General features: G+C 43.6%; 1 long non-coding RNA gene across 4 annotated transcripts in view; it reads right to left on the reverse strand.

Moving 5' to 3' along the window:
* LOC113834615 overlaps positions 1-19,286 on the reverse strand; it is a 44,474-nt gene that overhangs the window by 21,151 nt on the left and 4,037 nt on the right. The window lies entirely within an intron of this gene.

The following is a 19,286-nucleotide window of genomic DNA, read 5'->3' on the forward strand; positions in this document are numbered from 1 at the left end:
TGTTTTTTTTCTTTACCTCCCCTGCCCCTTCACTATCTCTGTTCTTAGAGTCAGAGCCAAGGAACCATTGCCTTGTAACTCTTATGTAGCCAAGGAATGTAACATTCCTCCACCCACTTTCATTTTTATTTCTCAAAAAATGTATTTATATATCTATGTCTCCTTTGGACAGCTGGCAAGATGACTCAGTGCCACCAAGCCCTATGACCAGGAGTTGGATCCCCGAGTCCCACATGGTAAAAGGAGAGAACCAATTCTCTCAAAAGCTGTCCTTTTATACACACACACACACACACACACACACTCACACACACACACAAACACACACACACACTCACACACACACACAAACACACACACTCACACACACACAAACACACACACTCATACACACACACACACACTCACACACACACACTCACACACACACAAACACACACACAAACACACACACTCATACACACACTCACTCACACACATACACACACACACACACTCACACACACACACTCACACACACACAAACACACACACTCACACACACACACTCACACACACGCACAAACACACACACTCATACACACACACACACTCACACACACACTCACACACACACTCACTCACACACTCACACACACACACAAACACACACACTCATACACACACTCACTCACACACATACACACACACACAGAGCACAGGAATGATATGATTTTAACAATCACACTCAGAGAACCTCTCTGTAAAAAGAGAACCCATAGAATCCCCGAATACTCCGGTGTCCTCAGACACTGTAGGGTTCGGGAGCATTGTCAAGTGATTTAACTCCCTCCCTTTAGACAGGGACACCATGTTCCTTAAAGTCCAGTTTCTGGAAACAGCCAGGCCCTCCCTCTCTACTCTTCTATCTTCGGTCCTGAAGCTGAGGAATGTCTTTAGCCAGGACTGGTAGAGGACCAAGTGGTTTAGAGAGCAGTGAAGAGAAAATTTCCATGTGTGCTGTGGAGGAATGGCTCATCCCTAGCCATGATGCGGTCCTAACCCCTGCTGTGGGGTGGCATTTAGAGGCAGGGTCTTACGGAGAAATTAGATGGTGAAAGCAGAGCCCATGTGAGTGGATCAATGAACGCCCTTGAAAGAGACCAAGAGTTCTGTGAGGGTGTGGATCTGAAATGTCTCTAACAGGCTTGTGTTCTAAACTTTTACTTCGGAGCTTACAGCATTTATTTTGGCTTGTGGAACCTCTAAGGGGTGAAGCCTGTCTAGGAGGAGTAGGTCACCAGGATGGGCCCTTAGAGATTATACATGGTCTTGGGTCCAGCCTGCTTCCTGGTCTGCTATGGACAGAGATAGGCCTGCCACCTTATCTCGCCCCACCCTACTTCTAAAAGTAGGAGACAAATGAAAGTCCTCCTTGAAGTTCCTTGTGTTTGGGTGTTTTGTCTCAGTGGTGGAAGAATGTCTAGTGTAAGCTCCCTCTCTCCCCTTTCCTGAGAATACAAGAGCACAGGCCCTTTTCAAACCTGAATACAGATCCTCACCAGACACCAGACCTGCCAGCACCTTGATCTTACATTTCTCTGCCTCTGGAAATGTGAGGAACAAATGTTTGCTGTCTATGTAATCTGATACAGCAATTCCAAGATGACAGAAACAATGCCTATGGATGTTGCTGGAATAAAAACACGGTGTTAGCATGAAATGCAATCACACAACCTTACTTAGTGTTTTCTTCGTAGAACAGTCTGTAGATAACAAGGTGAGGAAAGATAGTTTCTTTTTTTGGGGGGGGGCGAAATACCCACTCAGGTTTAACTAGGTAATTAATTAATTCACAAGTAGATCCAAGTAGGAACAATTGCGATACAATGACTTCGATAAGGAATGGGCCCTCCGGTAAGTGATGATCAAAGAGATGAAACCATTTTGATTGGGCATCTTCTTGCAATTCTATTTCAATATAAATAAGCTGACAGCAGAAGCAAGCCATTAACCCCAAAGCCGCTGGCTGTTCATTAGCCAAGGCATAATTTTACATTTCATTATTATTCATGTTGGCTAAATTTCCATTAAAACCAATTTAGTAAACTGGCCCTCCATGAGCTTGAAATTAATGGAGGAGGAGAAGGCAGGGAGGGGACAAGTGAGGCAGCACTTCAGCACGGAGGGAAGAGAAGCTCACGGGTGGGGAGGCAGATTGCTACTTTAATTACAGATAATGTCTCAATTCACTTAAAAAAAAATGAGTCTTCAGAAGATGCCTGGGATTTTTTTTTTTCCTGGCCAGAGCATCTGGTTCATTCTCCAAGTGGGCATTTGCTACCATTGGATTTCTGATAGAGTGGAGGGAAGCTACTCCCTTTAGCATCCCTGGTTCCTTGCTGAGCTATCTCCAGTAGGGAAGGGAGAACTGAGAGCCTAGCCCTTGGCAAATTACCACCCCACCCCATTTAATAAGCAGTCTCTTTACTACACCCTGGGCTAACACCTTTCATGAATTAGCTCATTTAATTTCTAATCTCTCTAATGAGGCAGAATCTGTTATTATCCCCATTTCACATACAGGATAGCTAAGGCAGAAGATGAGTAATTTATCTTGCAGCCCACACAGTAAAGAGCTGAGATTCAAACCCAGACTTGTGCTCCACTAAGCTGCACTGCCTCTGCACAAAATTACTAAGCAACACTTTTCCCTCCCTGTGATGGGAATTGAACCCCAGGCTTTACACATGCTAGTTGAATGTTTTACTGCTGAGCTACATCTCCACCACTTAATGACTTTTTATATTGAGACAGGAACTCACTCGGTTGCCTACATTGACCTTGAACTCACTCTGTAGTGTAGGCTAATTTAAACTTGCAATCCTCCTGCCTCAGACTCCTGAGTTGCTGGGCTTCCAGGATTGTGTGGGCAGACTCATCCTGAACACATTTTATCAGAGCCTGAATAGAAACAATCCCAAAGCCTACTAGCTTGCTAGCAGAGACAGACCCCCAAGAAAGAGTGGGGCACAATTTGTAGGGTCCTTGAAGCCAGGCCATTGGATTTGAACTGCCCCTTCAGGGATTCACCAAGTACAAATCCAGACCCTGATGGGATGTCTGTGAACAAAATTTACAATAACATCTAATGGTTATAAAGTTAAGTTTGTCACATGATTTAGCTTGCAGAAGCACATGTGTGGGGACAGTCATTTCAGAAGAAAAGGATAACATTTGAACACTGGCATACAAGATTTCTCTGTATCAGGCATCTCTGAAAGTGTTCGAATTTCAATTGTCCTAATTCATACACCAACTCTATGAGGCAGGTACTCCACTGAGTAATGAGGAAGCTGAGGCCACCAGAGAAGGTGACTCTATGCTAGTTGTCACAGCTGGCAGGAAGTAGGGCAGTGGTGGAAGCCAGTGTTTGGATCCGCAGGAAGATAACCAGTGCAGGGAAAGGATAGGAGATGGCAGAGATCAGAAAAATGTCTGTCTTCTGCATCAGCTCAGGTGACGACTCCATCACCTGCTCTTCCCAGAGACTACCAGGGCAATGCTGCCCCGAAGCCAGTTCCTGTGCTATGAGGAGGGTTGGCAGCAGTGAAGAGCTTTTTTGCCAGGGGGCAGGGTTCCCAGCATAATTTGAGTATCAGGTGGATCAAGTGTCCACATCATAAATGAACTCAGCATTTGGGGCCCAGATGCCATTTTGGGGAGGGTAGAGCTTTTCTTTCACACACCTGGATCAGTAGTCCACCCCACTCTGGAAGCCAGAGGCCCAGCAAACTGCTCTCCCAGAGGCTGTGGAATGTGGGAGAACAGCAAGAGTGTAGACTGCACAGTTCCCACACAGCAGGAAGCACTCTGCATCCCAAGAGGAAGTAAAAATGCCTGCCTCTTCCCTGACTAGGGAAGCCACTCATCAGCAAGCATCAGAGCTGGACCAAAGCTAATGTCCTACCTCAAAACAGCCTATGCTCCAGCTCCATCGGGAGCCCTGTGGTTGGTAAGCTCCCTCTTTGGGTCACTGTCACAAACAATGGTCCCAACCCACCTGCTTTCCCATAATCCCTGCAGAGGCCAAGCCCATGTTCCAGAGACATTCTCTCTGCCTCCTATGTCTGTGTCTGATGACTGGCCCAGAAGAGCAGAGTGACTCTGCCACTAAAAGGATTTAGGCATAATCCCCCATTTGGCCACCTTCTCACTAAATGGCCTTGGGCAAGCAAACCCTGCAATCCTTCTGTCCCAGGAGGGTGTCTTCTTCTGAAAGGGAATGAATGAGAGCAGAGCCAGTTTTATGTATGTGAGGGTGGGGTGTTCCACACTCCAGATGGCACAGCAGAGACTCAAACACAGACCCATATTCTAGACGATGTTAAACGAAGTGTTTAACTCAGTGCTGACCACACACTAAAAACCAGGTGGAAAATCACCCTGACTGCTCGAATATTAATGCATCTCAGGTCTGATGTCTGGGAACTGGGTCTCAGAAAGTTGCAAGGCTAAGTGACGAGGTGATAACTCATGCCTGAGTTGTGTTCCACATCAAGTAGCTACTCTGACCTTCCAGATCCCGTATCACCCCCTTCATCAGCTCTGCTTTCCTCTTATGGCCTCCACAAGCCCTCACTTCTTTACCTAATCAGAGGCCGTGAAGATCAATCCTGGGAAAGGGATGCTGCCCTCAGAAAGGCATCCCAAGCCATGCCATTTGTGGTGCAAAAAGGCCATAGGCACTCTCTCAGTGACACACGCACAAAAGCTCTTGTTGTGGACACAAATAAGAAGAGTTGAACCCTCACCCGGTGTAATTCACTCCATTTATTGACCAGAGTTCTCCCCCTCTACCCCCGCAACCCCGGGTGCCTTTGCATTTGTCAGCGGTTCAGAGACCCCTGGCATTCAGCGTGATTTGTAATGTAAATTATATAATTGTACTTTCACATATTTTAACATCAAATGAAATGATTGACTACAGAATCAGAGCTGTCTACAGGTGGGGGTCAATTACCATCTGAATAATCGCAGAGGCACACAAGAATAGCATAGCCGCTGAGCGTGACATATTTTTATCTCTATGCATTTCAATGAAGTCGGGCTGGTACATAAAAGGTTATCACCTAGGAAACATATTTTCCTAAGCACAAGTTAAACATGCAAGGGAGATCAGCAAAGATATTCAATTTAGCCAGTCAACCCTAACCTATTAATATTTTAACAAAATCCAGTGAGGATAATTTTTTTCTTTGATCCCATTTCATGTGAGCAGCCGGGAAAGGGAAGAAAAATTAAAAACAAAATAGTCAAGCATACAGAATGAGGGTATGTATTAAGTGGGGTATTTAATGTTTCTGGCATTTCATAGCCCAGGGGAAAGTGTGGATGGATCTAACAATCAAGAGCTGTGTTCCCTTGGCCACAAAGTTCGAGAAGCATAAAATAATCTATAGCTCCAAGCTGACAAATCATACCTGACACCCAGCTTCATCTCACCGGGACTCCCAAGATCAGCATTAATCACGTGTTACATGGAGTCAAAAGAAAAGCAAATCACACCATACTGAAAGTGAGGCAGAAGGTCTTCCGGAAGGGATTTTAATCAATACTAGGTGGACTGATAACCAGGAGCTACTGTTTTAATCTCCCAATATGAAAAGAAATGAATGCAAAGCACAAAGCCACCAGGAGCTGATGGAGCCCAGGATGTCCTGAAGAACCAAGAGTAGTTAGACGCTCAACTTTCTTTCTTAGCTCAACTTTCTTTCTTAGTTGGTGACAGGAGATTTTGTTTTCAAAGGGAGTCAAACCGGGCTTAGGCCTCTTATTTCCGGAGATAATGTTTTCTCTCCTCACAGCACTTCCCTCTTTCTCTAGAGCAGTGTGATTCTCCACCTTCCTAATGCTGCCACCACTTAACACAGTTCCTCATGTTGTGGGATTTCTCCCTCCCCCCACAACCATAAAATTATTTCACTGCTACTTCCTAACTGTGACTTTGCTATCGTTACGAATCATAGTGAGAATATCTGATATGCTACCCCCCATTGAGACCAACAGGTTGAGAACCGCTGCTCCAAGTAGGCATGCACCAGCAGACCTGAGGAACAGGGCTGTGTATCACAGGGAATGATTCTGAAACACGCCTGTAATTCATGAGAAGCCCAGCCAATGCCACTGTGAAGTTCTTGGTCACAATGATGTGACAGACACTATTAGAACTTGAAATGTGCCCTGTCCAAATTCCTGTGTTGATCTTGGACCCCTCACTACTTTGCAATAGGGCCTTAATGTGATGGGTTAGGATGAGATCACGCTGCAGTAGGGTGGACCACCAATCCAATACAAAAATGCCCATAGTAAAAGGGGAAATCAGGACACAGACACACAAGGAGATTGTCATATGAAGGTGAAGGCAGAGATTAGAACCCAAAAGACGGCTAGCAAACCACAATGGTGCTTATTCTTCCCCTCAGCTCTGGGACAGCCAGCCTTGCTGACACCTTGATCATGGACATCTGGTATCCAGACTTTGGATGGAGTCAGTTTTTGTGGTTTAGGCCTCAGCTCATAGTGCTTTCCTATAGCAATACCAGCAAACCATAGATGCACTGGATTTCATGCCTGTGTATTTCAAAATTTTGAAGATTTAAGGTTATGGCTTGTATTTATCTTGCCTGGAACTGAAGCCAACGCATTGGAAAGCTGAACAAATATATATAAATACCCACCTCAGACAGATGAGACCTAAGCCCCCGATCCAACCTTATCTGAAGCTCTATCTTTGTCCTTGAAGTTACATGTTTTATCCCATTTTTAATTATAATGATTAGAAGCCTGGCAGTAGTGGTGCTCACCTTTAATCTCAGCACTCATGAAGCAGAGGCAGAGGCAGGCAAGCTCTGTGAATTTAAGGCCAGCCTTGTCTACAGAGTGTGTTCTAGGACAGCCAGGGCTACACAGAGAAGCCCTATCTCAAAAAACTAAACAAAAAAATTATACTGGTTAGAATTGAATTTTGATTACAAAGGACCACTAAATTATTTATTCTAGAAGCAGTCAGTGTGAACTCCAGATAACTTGAGAGACAGGAAGTCTTAGGACAAAGGACATAACCATAAAGGATTTGTTGATTAGACCCCAGATAGAGTTCCTCCAATTTGGAACAGTGTGTTTTTTAGGGACAAAATGGACAGATTCTGAGCAGAGGGATTGGGTGATGAGGGAGTGTGTGTTGAACTTAGGAGGTTGTGTGATTGTTTTCTGGAAAAATAAAAAAGGCCTAGGGAAAACATGGTCAGTGAGCTCAGATGGACACAAGAGTGTTCCTTTCTTTTCTTTTCTGTTGATGTGATCAAATAAAGCACATACACTTACTTGTGCATACACACACACACACACACACACACACACACACACACACACACACACGAAATTAAATGAAGAAAAAAGATAATCCCTCCTAGGCATGCTCATAGGCCCATCTTCTAGGAGATTCTAGATTAGTTTGGGGTTTACTTGTGGGAACTCCAGGAATAGAACTGAGAGGCCATGGGAGACAGGCTTAGAGTGAGAAGGTGGGAGCAAGCACCCATCTCTGTCGGGGGAATTGGGGTTCATGGATGGGGACCACTATCACTTGATGTACAAACTGAGTGGATCAGCAGGTTGGAGGACTTAAAGGCTTTCCCCAGACAGGACTCTTAGTTCTAAAATTCCTTCACAGAAACTCAAGTGAGTGTGGTCATATCCTTTGTTAGTTTAAGACTTCCATTTCCATACTTTTAAGTTAGAGGAGTTGACCTTGACAATCTAAGTCCTCTAGTTGGGCCATGTCAGTATTCAGAAACCCCTATTTAGTCAGTTCTTTGTACTTCATCCTCTGTCCACCTGCCTGGGGACTTGTGGACTCACCTGGAAAACACAAAGTCAAACATTCATCTTTGTTCAAAGGAATGGCTAAGGCTATCAAGATGTGACTCTTGGTGACAGAAAGCACATAAAATGAGAGATAACCGTTCATATTCTTTCCACTTTGTGCTAATTAAATTACCTATCCCTTAACTGAGAGATTAAAGCTGATATTAAACATACAATCAATCTGGCTATAGATTTCTTTTATAGATGGCCCACATTAGGCATTTAATATAGTCAAGTGGTCAGTTGAGGGAGAACCTGGATGAAAGCCTACCACCCAACCATGCAGCTCTTGATTCAGGCTTTAGGTTTCTTTGGAAGAACATGCATGGGCTTTGTGTTGAGGCTCAGGGTGGACGTTGGGAGGTGGAGGTGAGGGTGAGAGGTGGGAGTGGAGGCAGGGTTCCATCTTGACCCCTGCTATTATCACCCTAGCAACCCCTCAGATCACCAGGCACCTTTCAGCTCAGTCAGTCCTCCCTTTAGGTTTGGTGTTTCGGACAAACTTGAACAGCAGAAGAGAAAATATTCTCCCATTTTTGGCCAGCATGGCTGTCAGCTGGACCAAGAGAGGAAAACCACTGCTGTGTACAGTCAGGAAAGAAAGCAAAGTGATCACTGGGCAAATCTCAGTTCACTGTACAGAAAAGGGAGCCTGAGGCTGCTCAGCAAGCAACACACAGCAGCTGCCTTCCCCTTGCTTCGCTTAAGTTCTTCCTGGACACTAACTTACTTTCAAATCAGCCATCCTGTTTTTAAAAAATCCTTGGGCCAGGGGACATGGCTCACAAGGCAAGGGGCACTTAGTGCCAAGCCTGACAACCTGAGTTTGACTCCAGGACCTCTATGGTAGAAGGAAAGAATGGATTTCTCCAAGTTGTTATCTGACCTCTACAAGCATGCTGTGGGTGCCCGTATACCCACACAGTAAACAAATACATGTAGTTAAAAAAAATGAAATCCTTGAAACTAAACCCCAGTATAGACTGGAAAGCAATCCTTTATGAAAGCCCAGTGACTGATATTTTAGCACAAAAACTGATCTTTTCACCAACCTACTTCTCAGGTTGGAAGGATTCTAGGAAGTTAGGAAGTTATAATGTTTCTTTGTCTCAAAAAATTAACTCTCTGTGAAAATGCATCTTTTTGTGTTAACTCTCTTGTTAGGTTTGCCGAGCACACACACAGGGACCACTGGAGCCTCCCATCCCCTGTGTGCTGGCTTGTGTTACCTTTCTGTCACTGTGACTAAATATCTGACAGGAGTTTAAGGGAGGAATGATTTCTTTTGGCTCATGCTTTAGACTGGGCAATTCATCTGGTGAGGGAGGCTGTGAGTGTGTGGGGATGCAGGGGCGCTTGTCACACACATGCCAATAGCTCAGGCTGGAAGTGGGCTCATACTCCATGCCACTAATGCCCTATCTAGGACCCATGTCCAAAAGCTTACAGCTTACACACACACACACACACACACACCAAATAGTGACACCAGCTAAGAATCAGATATCCAAATATGTGAGCTGTGGGGAATATTTTTACATCCAAACATGATCACTTTTGAGGGAATTCAGGCAGGGGTCATTGTTTTCAGTTGGAAAACAGGTTTCCAGAAGAAAGTCCTGCCCAAGGCCATAGAGCTGGAAAAGCAGGGTTTTCCTGGCTAGATGCCCACTAGGGTCTTCAAAGACAATTAAAAGAAACAGGCACTTTAGAGCAGTCATCTTCCAACTTTTAGACAAGACTCAAAGTGTGTCCCCAAGACCAGCAGTGTGAACAGTACCAGGAGCTGGCTGGTGAATAAGTTCTTCATTCTGCTCTTGACATTCTGAAGCCAGATTTGGAGGTGGGCTTCAAACCTGCATTTAAACACCTCTGGGATTCTAGTCCATGTTCAGATTTCAGAGATGCTGCACTGGAGGGTGGTGATGTTGTGTGACTTTGCTTAAGGGCAGGTCAGAAATGTGGGCACCATAAATTTGAGCTCATCATCTCCGAATCCTTTTAGCGAAGGCCAGAGTCCAAAGCGCTGAAAAGCTTGTTATGACTCAAAGCTAAGACAGCTTTGGCTCTGAGAACACAGGAATAAAGGCTTGCTAGCTCGCTTGCTTGCTGGCTCTCAAAGCCTGGCCCCAAATCCTCTGCCTCTCACACACCATCAGTGCAGAACTGAGCCCAACTCAGCCGCACGGCTGATTATATTCTGGGACAGGGTGACCAGTTATTCTGATCCTGTAATCTTTGGAAAACAAAGAGCCTGGATGTCTGGGGTGAGCAGAGGGGGCCATGGGGTTCTCGTTTCATCTGTATCATGCTTGGCAGACTCTGAATATGGCCGTATGTTTCTTCTACTACCCACACTTACTCCCTCTGGGATTTAAACATTCTGCTCAGGGACATATTAATATGCAATGAAAACAAATATTACCAAAAAGATGGAAAGTACAAGAGTCAAAGGCATCAGTGATTATGAAAGTTGAGAGAATGGATTTAAAAAAAAAAAACAAAACAAAACTGGGGACTGAGCCTGGAGTTTTACAAATGCTAGGCAAGCAATCCATCACTGAGTTATACCCCAGCTATTTATTTATTTATTTATTTATTTAGAAGTGGGGTCTTACTAAATTGCCTGGGCTGGCTTAAACTCATAATCCTTGGTTTAAGCCTCCAGTGTATCCCTAGTTACAAGCATAAAGAATGGGTTCATTTCCCCACCCTCACATAGATTCTGACGCATTGGGGCATGGAGAAGACTGTCACTCAAACTCTCCAGTCTGTCCTGTGATGCAATGGCTCAGCACAGAAACTCTAGAAGCAATACAGACTGCCAGAGGCACTGCTGAGGCAAGAGGCAGCAGATGGGAAAGAAAGCAGGATTTTCCTGAGGCATGGCCATGCAGGACAAAGGGTACACTCCACGGATGGTAGAAAGCAGGGCTTCTGCTGACAGCTAGTTCTCAAACTGAGCTTGGCTGGACACAATAGCTTCATTTTAACACTTGGCTCAAGTGAACAGTGTCATATTAAAAGGCAAATTTACAGGTACTAATTAAAAAAAAAGTTCGGAGCCAGGTGTGTTAGAACATGCCAGCTATAAGGACACTAAAGCAGGAAAGACAGTGAGTTTGAGGCAACTTAAGGAAACACTGTCTCAAATTAAAATGCAAAAGTACAGGATTGGGGGTATAACTTAGTGATGGGAGTACCATACTGGCCTAGATGAACAAAGCCATGGATTCAATCCCATGAAACAGGGACAAACCTCATGACATTTTATGCTAAATTTAAACATCACTGAATCTTAAACAATACCAGAGAAGTTGCTTGTACTAGAGCTATGGGCCCCCATGGTAGCCATCTCCCCTCCTGGTGTTTGCCACCTGCTCAGCAAACAGTGGTGTGAATATGGCCTAGCAAAAGCTGCCTCTGCGTTTATAACATCTGACATCTAAAACCCAGGTATGTTGTAGTTCAGGCCAATATAGAATTATGTCTTCTGGGCAGTTGTGCTCTAGGGAGCAACTGGCATAGAGAAATGGGTGTCATATTGGGAATCTTCAAAAGATAGATCATATTCAAGTCTAAAATCAATGACCTAATAAATGCTCATATCATCCATACAACAAAATAAAAATGCAGTAAGTTAGACAATTGGAGTTTTTAAGTAAAGCTATTCTAATTATTGAAATATCTTTAGATTTCTTTCTTTCTTGCCTGCCCATCGTGTGATTATAGGCATCGGGCTTTGGTTGGATCTTAACATTCCTCTGAAAGCCAAAAGGTTGAAGGCTTGGTCCTCAAGCTGCTTCTGCTGGACAGTGGTGGAAACACTGAAAGGTGGGCCTTGATGAGAAGTTTGAGGTCATTGGAGGTATGTCCTTGAAGGGGGTCATGGAGCCTCAGCCCCCTTCCTCTTATTCTTTCAATTCCTAGGCCCAAGGAGGGTGGTATACTCCATTCATGATGTGCTTCTAGAAGCTCAAAGTAACAGGGCTAATGTTCTATGGATGCAAACTTGCAAAGCCGTGAGCTTGGCTAGATCTGTTCTCTTTAATGGCTGATTGTATCAGGTCTTCGTTATAGCATCTGGACACTGATTAAGACATCCTGTGCTCTGGTCTCTGCTGTATATGACCAGTACCTATAGCACTGCAGTCACTTACCAAATGGTTGTTGGGTAAATACCATTATATGTATTGAGATATGCAAGTATTTTCAGCATCTTTTAAATATGAAGATCCCAGAGCATCTCCAGGAAGAAATTTGTTGGGAAGTTTTTTATATTTTATATAAAGGATGGAACCTAGAATCTTGTGTGTACTAGTCAAGCATTCTAACCCTGAGCTGTATCCCAGATCTTTGTATATTTTTATTTTGAAACAGGATATTGCTAAGTTTCCCAGGCTGGACTTGAACTTGAGACCTTCCTAGTGCAGCCTGTCATGTAGCTGAGATTACAGGTATGCATCACCATCTAGTTCACCATATTGTTTAACCGATGAGGAAACTGAATCAAAGCACAGCTAACCTGCATGCTCAGTGTTGTCCAGATGCTGCACAGTACAGCCAGGATTCAGGGACAGGCACTTACATGCTGAGATCTGTCCATCATGTACTCTTCCTCCCCCTGCTGACTGTTATTGTGGCTGTATTTCTAAGGCAGGAACTAATAAACCAAGGGCCCCTGGAGCCAGGCTGGGCCTTGGAATCTCTTTTTCTCTTTTTGATACAAAGTAGGAACTCACCAAGAGCCTGTTGAACCTGTTATTAAAATTGCTATTTGTCTGAGAATAAAAACAGAAAGGCTGTTAAAGAGACCCTGCGAGCTAATGAAAAAGCAAGTTGTTATAAAGATGGAGATCCTCTCACAGTTCCGTTTCTGTTTCCTTTCTTTCATCGCTCAGCATTTATAGGTTCCTGTTTTCCCATATATAAAACTTGGAAATTTTTGTTTTACTACATCCTTTCACAAGGACCTTCAAGGGGCAAAATGTGCTAGAAGAAAATGCAAACCATGTAAATATTTATAAAGCTAAAGTTAGTTTATAACTTTCAGAGGGTTGTTTTCTATGCATTATCTCTTTGTTCCCAATGAGGAATGCCCTTAGAAATAGCAACAGTTCTTAGCTCCACTAAAAGGAGCAGAGATAGGCTAGTACTGCATCCCCAGCCAAAGATGCCAGAGATTGAGCCAAGGCTGAGCTAGCCTGTTTCTTCTTCTAAGTCAAGGGTAACAGTGGAACAACAGCCACTGGGGAAAATAGGCTGGAACTCTAGATAACCTTTGAGTATTGGGGGATGGGTAGAGAACATAGTCAAGGCTAGTTCCTGGCCAAGCAACCCTTCAAGTGAAGACCAGAAGGAAGGTTCCCCAGAATCTGGAACAAGCCGAAAGTAAAGAGGGAGAATGTCTCAAGAAAGTGGCATGCCAGGTGGTTCAAAGAATGTTCTAGAAATGGCCAAGCATGCCATCCATGTCAGAGGACAGATGCTGGCAGAGAGAGGGAAAGAAAGGGAATCGGGACTTTGAACATCTTCAAGTACTTCGACTTTTTCCCTTTGAGTAATTGGAAGTACACAAACTTTCCTCGGTGGACAATGGATATAGAAAGTCCTGGGTTTGAATCCCCAAACAGCCTGTTTTTTGTTTAAGTCTGAATTACTCATTGGTCTGGCTGTTTCATGGCTAGAAAGAGGTCATCCCTGAGAGGTCCCAGCCTAGACCTGAAGTCAAACTGTGAAGTTTGACCCTCCCCAGAGTGCAGCTCCTGCTAAGACCAGACTGAGCCAGAACAGAGGAGAGGGCAGATAGAGAAAGTGCCCTGCTGCCATGACACCATCTCCCTCATGAAGGGCAGGGCTTCCTTCTCCTTGCTGAGTTTCTTGTTTTCAGTTTGAGACAGAATCTTACAGCCCAGGCTGGCCTCTAACTTGCTGTGTGGCAGAAGATGACCTTGAACTTGTGATTCTCCAGATTTCATCTCCTTAGTGCTGGAATTATAGGGTTTACTGCTGTGTTTACAGGAAGGATTTGCTCATTCTCCGTGCTAGGGCTGGGTGTAATTGGGGACTCATCATCTTGTTTGCAAGACTGATGCTTTCTAGTTCTCGAATCACCTTTGAAGTGTCTCTTTGAGGCCTGTCCTCCCAGACTGGGAAAGATAATGGCTTTCCTGTAGGACTCCGGCTGGCTTTACCCAGCCTGACAAAGCTTCCCAGTCATCAATAAGGCTGGCTTTTGTGTTGCTGCTATTGAAATCTATAGTCTAAGAAACAGATTCATTCACAAGGAAACAGACAGCTACTAGCCAGTAGACGGGAGGCAACAAATGATCGCGTTTTAATACATTATTTATCACCTGTTCAATTCAAACATCTTTCTTGTGCAGCTCATCAGTTCAGCAACACTGAAAGCCTCTTACTCACTCGCTGCTGTATCAATACAGACAACAAAGGTGTCCTGATACTACCGAAGCAGTCACTGATTACCTGAGAACTTCTTGGTTTTTGCCTTTAGTATTCTGTTTGGAGCACTCTTTTTCTGGGTCAAGCCATTTCAGTGGTGGAAACAACCTTCTTTCATTCTCAAGCATACACGGCAGCACTCTATACGTTGAGAGGATATGGGTTTGAACACCGGCAGGTGTACGAACTCCCAACATGCTGGGGAGATGTATTTGTCATGTTGTTAACTGAGATGTGTGTGACTTGGCTCTTGCAAATGTTTCCTTTAGGGCTGAAAACTCTCCAAGACCCAGCTAAGGCTTCATGTCCCTTTGCAAAGCTGTGCCCACCTGGCCATTTTCAAAGTGCTGGAGGTTGGTCTGGGGCCAAGCATCTCAGGTTTCTTAAAGGCCAGGGCTCTTTCTATTTGCCATGGTGGATGGTGTGGAGTCATTACTGTGCTATAGTAGTCATGACTGCCATTTATAAAGCTACCTGTCCTTATCTGAGAAAAGATCCTTTATGCATATGCAAATGTATCTCCCTTTTCTTGGTTTGTATACCTCTCCTTTGTGCTGTATAGTAACCATTGAGGGATGTTCAGAATCCAAACTTCGTCACACATTATTGCTCTAAGTAATAATGGATTTGGAATCTAAATCTGGAGTTCACTGGTAGGAATCAGTGAACCTTGTTCCTCTTATGTACATGTAACAATGTCCCCTGTCAACAACTGTCAGTAGAAACACATGTGGGGGAGAATAGTATTAATTATATTCAATTCCATGTCATAAAGGAGTGATCCATATAATCACCACCATGTTTTGTACATATAAAAATATTTCCTGTAAATATACACAGGCAAGTGCATTGCCATTATCCAGGATCCAGGTGGGAAAAGATAAAGTCAAGGACTTTAGTTTATTCCAAGTGCATATTTTAGTTCTGGTAAAGGAGTTAATACTTTCAGGGATTTGTGACACAATTATAGATCTAATTACTTAAGTTCCTGGTACCAAGTAGGTTATTTCTACCTGATCTTCAAAGCCCAGACTCCCCAAGACAGAGACGTACAACCTTGGCCAAGTCAGTATTAAGCAAATGATTTAACATCTAATGAGTTAAGAGGTTCCCTAAAATTATTTTCCAATCCTGGTGTCCAGGAACCCAGGGAAGAATCTAGTCATGGGTGTGCATTTATTTAATAGAGATTGAAGAAAATCACTTGGAAGCTAAGAGTGTTGGTATTCTAATAAAAGAATAGATTTAGCTTATAAGAAAAAAAATCTGGATTTTTGGAGAAATTGTTTTTCATTTAATCAGAAGCACATGACAGAAAAAGGAAGCACATTTGTATATAGTGGCAACTATATTTCTGATAATAAATTTCATGAAATGTTTTCTGTACCAATCAGAATAGGCAGCTGAGAACCTTCCTCTCTGAAAATAAGACAGTTATTCAATGAGTACATTCTTAGGAAAGCTTTCTCACTTTCTTTCATGAAAATATTAGATTTTGGAAGTTTAAAATAACTGTATACCTGTGGATAGCCTCGATTCATGTAACTACATTCAGGTCAGATCTTTTATAAGAATAGTTATTGTTGATAAATATATGGTATTTTCAAAAAGCATTTTTAGATATCCATTTATGGAAGCTTTTTAGAGGATTAAGTTCTTCCTTTGGTTCTTAGTTTCCTTTCTCATGTGAGTAGCAGCAGAAGAAAGCAACCAGCCATTTGAATTAGCTTATTACAAAATGTGGAGTATGTATAAACTTTAAATGATATAATATTTGGATTAATAAAACAGAATATAAACACTATAGAACAGTCAAAAACTACTATTCTTGAAGCCAGAAAAAAATCATTTGGAGACATATAACATATTAAAAATATGGGGACATATAACATATTAAAAATGCAATAGCAGAGATTGAACTGATTGACTCACAATTCTATAATTTATGGAAGAAAGAAAAACATTAGAGGGTAAGTTTAAGCTGTTTTGAAGACACTTTCCCTTGGTTTTCTGATATGTTCTTTTCAAATATTCTGAAAATTTAAGAAGTATGTGTTTCAGGTACTTATGGCTAAGTTTTGATATTTGATTGGGTTATTCCATATTTTCATCTTTCCAAAAAGAGTTTATGTTTTAACACTTTCAGGATGTTAAAGATGTCCTCAAAATGGTTCATTGGACATGGTGAGTGTCAATGAATATTTACTGTATAATGAGATCTGAGGTTAACAACAATAAAACTGCAAATCAGAATAGAAATATGTTTCCTAACTTTTCCATGTAAACAATATTTCAATGTGTATAAAAGTGTTTAGTTCCTCAGTTTTGTGCTACATATGATTTGAAGCAGTCTGACCCGGATGGCACCAGATTGAATCAGTCTTCCCACTCCACGAGGGCTCCATGTTTATCAAGGTCTCTTCCTTCTAAAACTGGGAGCCCTGTTAGGATTAGCAACATGTTCTAAGATGGGCCCATAGGGTACTTGCCTCTGTGCCTTGCTAACCAAGCTTAGGATTTGACAATGGGCATGAAATGTTCATAAAGAATTGCTTTGATGATGCTTCACAAACAGAAAGAAGGTCTCTGGGGGAGGAAGGAAGGTTGGGGAGGGGCTGGAATTTTATCTTACCTTCTCATGTGTTCCTATTGGGGAAAGAAAAACCAGGAAATCCCTTGAAGCTCTGAGAATCAGACAATACCAGGCTTCCAGCTGGACACTACAGAAGCCAAGTGCCACACCCCACTGCAGGTCTCAGTGGGGCCCCAGGACTTCACATCTTTAACAAGTCTGAGTGGTGCTGAGGATGTGGTTATGGGGACTGTTCCCTTCCCAGGGTTAGGGCAACAACTAAAAGAGAAAGATGCTGACAGTCCATGGTTTGTTAGGCTAAAACAGGCCTGCCTGGATCTCACACTCTTTTGCATCTCTTCTCTGAACCTGGGGGCTTGACATGAACTTCTGGAGATGCCTGGCCACTCTGGGATGAGGTAAGAGGCTCCAGAGTCATCATCACTTTGAAACTATTTTGAGGAAGATCCACCTCAGTGTCCCTAGATTATAGTCACTGAGGTAAGACACAACCTCGACATTTCCTAGCCAGACATCTTGGCAGATGATTTAACCTCCGTGCCCCTAATTTCCTCATCTACAAATGGGAAGAACAAGAATTAGCTGCTTCCTGGACTGTAGTCCATGAACATGGTATGTGTAAAGTAGTGGCTCATAGCAAGCAAGAGAATTAGTCAGAAAAAAGGCAGTTCAGAGGGTACAAATGAGGAGGTTACAATGCAGGAACTACACACAGAAGAGTATAAAAATGTTCAGGTACTCAGAGAGGAAACTAAGCCTCTGGAGGTCAGAGAGATCCACAGCTTGCAGGAGGACCACCCTGGAAAGAGCTACTGTAGTCATATAAGGGATAAGCCACTGCCCAGGATTCTGCATCAGTGTGAGATTGTGGTAAAATATATATATGCTGGCATCTCTTTCTTCCCCCTGCTGTTCTTCAAGGTCTCTGATTAGCAATAGCAGAAGGCAAGAGGACCAGCTACAGTGTGCAGGAGTCTGCCTCCCACAGGGCAGAGCAGAGAGAGAAACACATCAAGGATGGAGCAGTGGCAGGTGGGGGGTCTGGAACACAGTGCCGGATAGGTGTGTAGTTGCTACTGGATGAAGATTTACACCAGTTTCTTGGAAATTTCAATTTATGCTTGTGGTATACTTTCAATCTTAAAGGTATTTCATATCTCAGGGGATGTTTGCACCAACACTCTAAAACACCATGTCATTTGGAGTTCAAGTTACACGAGCACTCTAGTCATTATCAAAGTGTGGGAGAATCTGTGATGTGGCAGACTTGAATACTTTCTCTCTGCCCAGTGCAGCATTCCTGGAAGTGGCTTCTCCCTTAGAACAGAAAGCAAGTTCAGTCACTTGGCCCTGACTCGATGAAATTAATGTTTGGTCTATTGATCAGGCAGGTGTTACCTGGGTGTGTCGGGTGGGGAAAGACACATCTAGCACACTCAGAACAGCAAACATTTGTGATATGTTGACTTTGTCTTATTTATATCATGCAGCAATAAATGTGTTTGTTGTTGCTAAGTCCCTAAGCCATATCCCTTTCAGAAGCTATCAGACTGGCTGGGCCAAGAGCACAGAGGGAGACTCTTTTCCTGGAGTGGTGTAGAAAAGCCTGGAAGCCTGGCATCTCTCTGAAATGCTGTATCAAAGGCCCAGCCCAGCACACAGGGCAGTGGGTATACGAGGCCTGCCTCTGAGAATCCTCCAAGGAGGCCTCGAGGAGCCAAGGCACACTTAAGCTTGTCTCCAAAGAACCCAAAACTCATCCCAGACTTGCTTTGTCTGTTTAGCAAACTCACTGCACACCTCACCTGTCTTTGCGCCTGCCGTCTAGGAGGGTCTTTGAAATTTATTTTCTCCTTTTAGCCTGCTGTATTTTTAATGTCTGAGTGAAAGAACAAAGGAAGGCGAACACCAGACAAGATCGTTTCATTCCTCCATGAGCTGCGGTGTAGCTCCGCTCAAGCTCAGCTAACATCAATGTTTTAAAATTCCGTCTTTGCTAGAGAACCGGTGCTGGGGTAGTCATCCACGCCAAAGTCAGGGCCCTGTTTCTGCCTTTCATTTGGGGACATAAAAGGCCCGTGCATCAATCATTAACAATCTATTAACACTAGCAGCTCAGAGAGGTTTTCCTGGTATGGTCAACCTCATTGGAAGAAATTCCTGCTGCCCAGCTGGCCGTCTGTCCGTGTGATCCACCCATACTGGCTGTTTTCAGCTTTGAAAGGGCTCACTGACTCCTCTTTCATCTCTCCCTGAGTAATAGATACCTGGTAGGCTGGCTCTCCTCCTCCCCCACTGTCAGCTTCCCCACCTGCCTCCTCAG

The sequence above is a fragment of the Cricetulus griseus genome, chromosome 3 (genome assembly GCF_003668045.3).
Source record: "Cricetulus griseus strain 17A/GY chromosome 3, alternate assembly CriGri-PICRH-1.0, whole genome shotgun sequence".
Classification (NCBI taxonomy): Eukaryota; Metazoa; Chordata; class Mammalia; order Rodentia; family Cricetidae; genus Cricetulus; species Cricetulus griseus.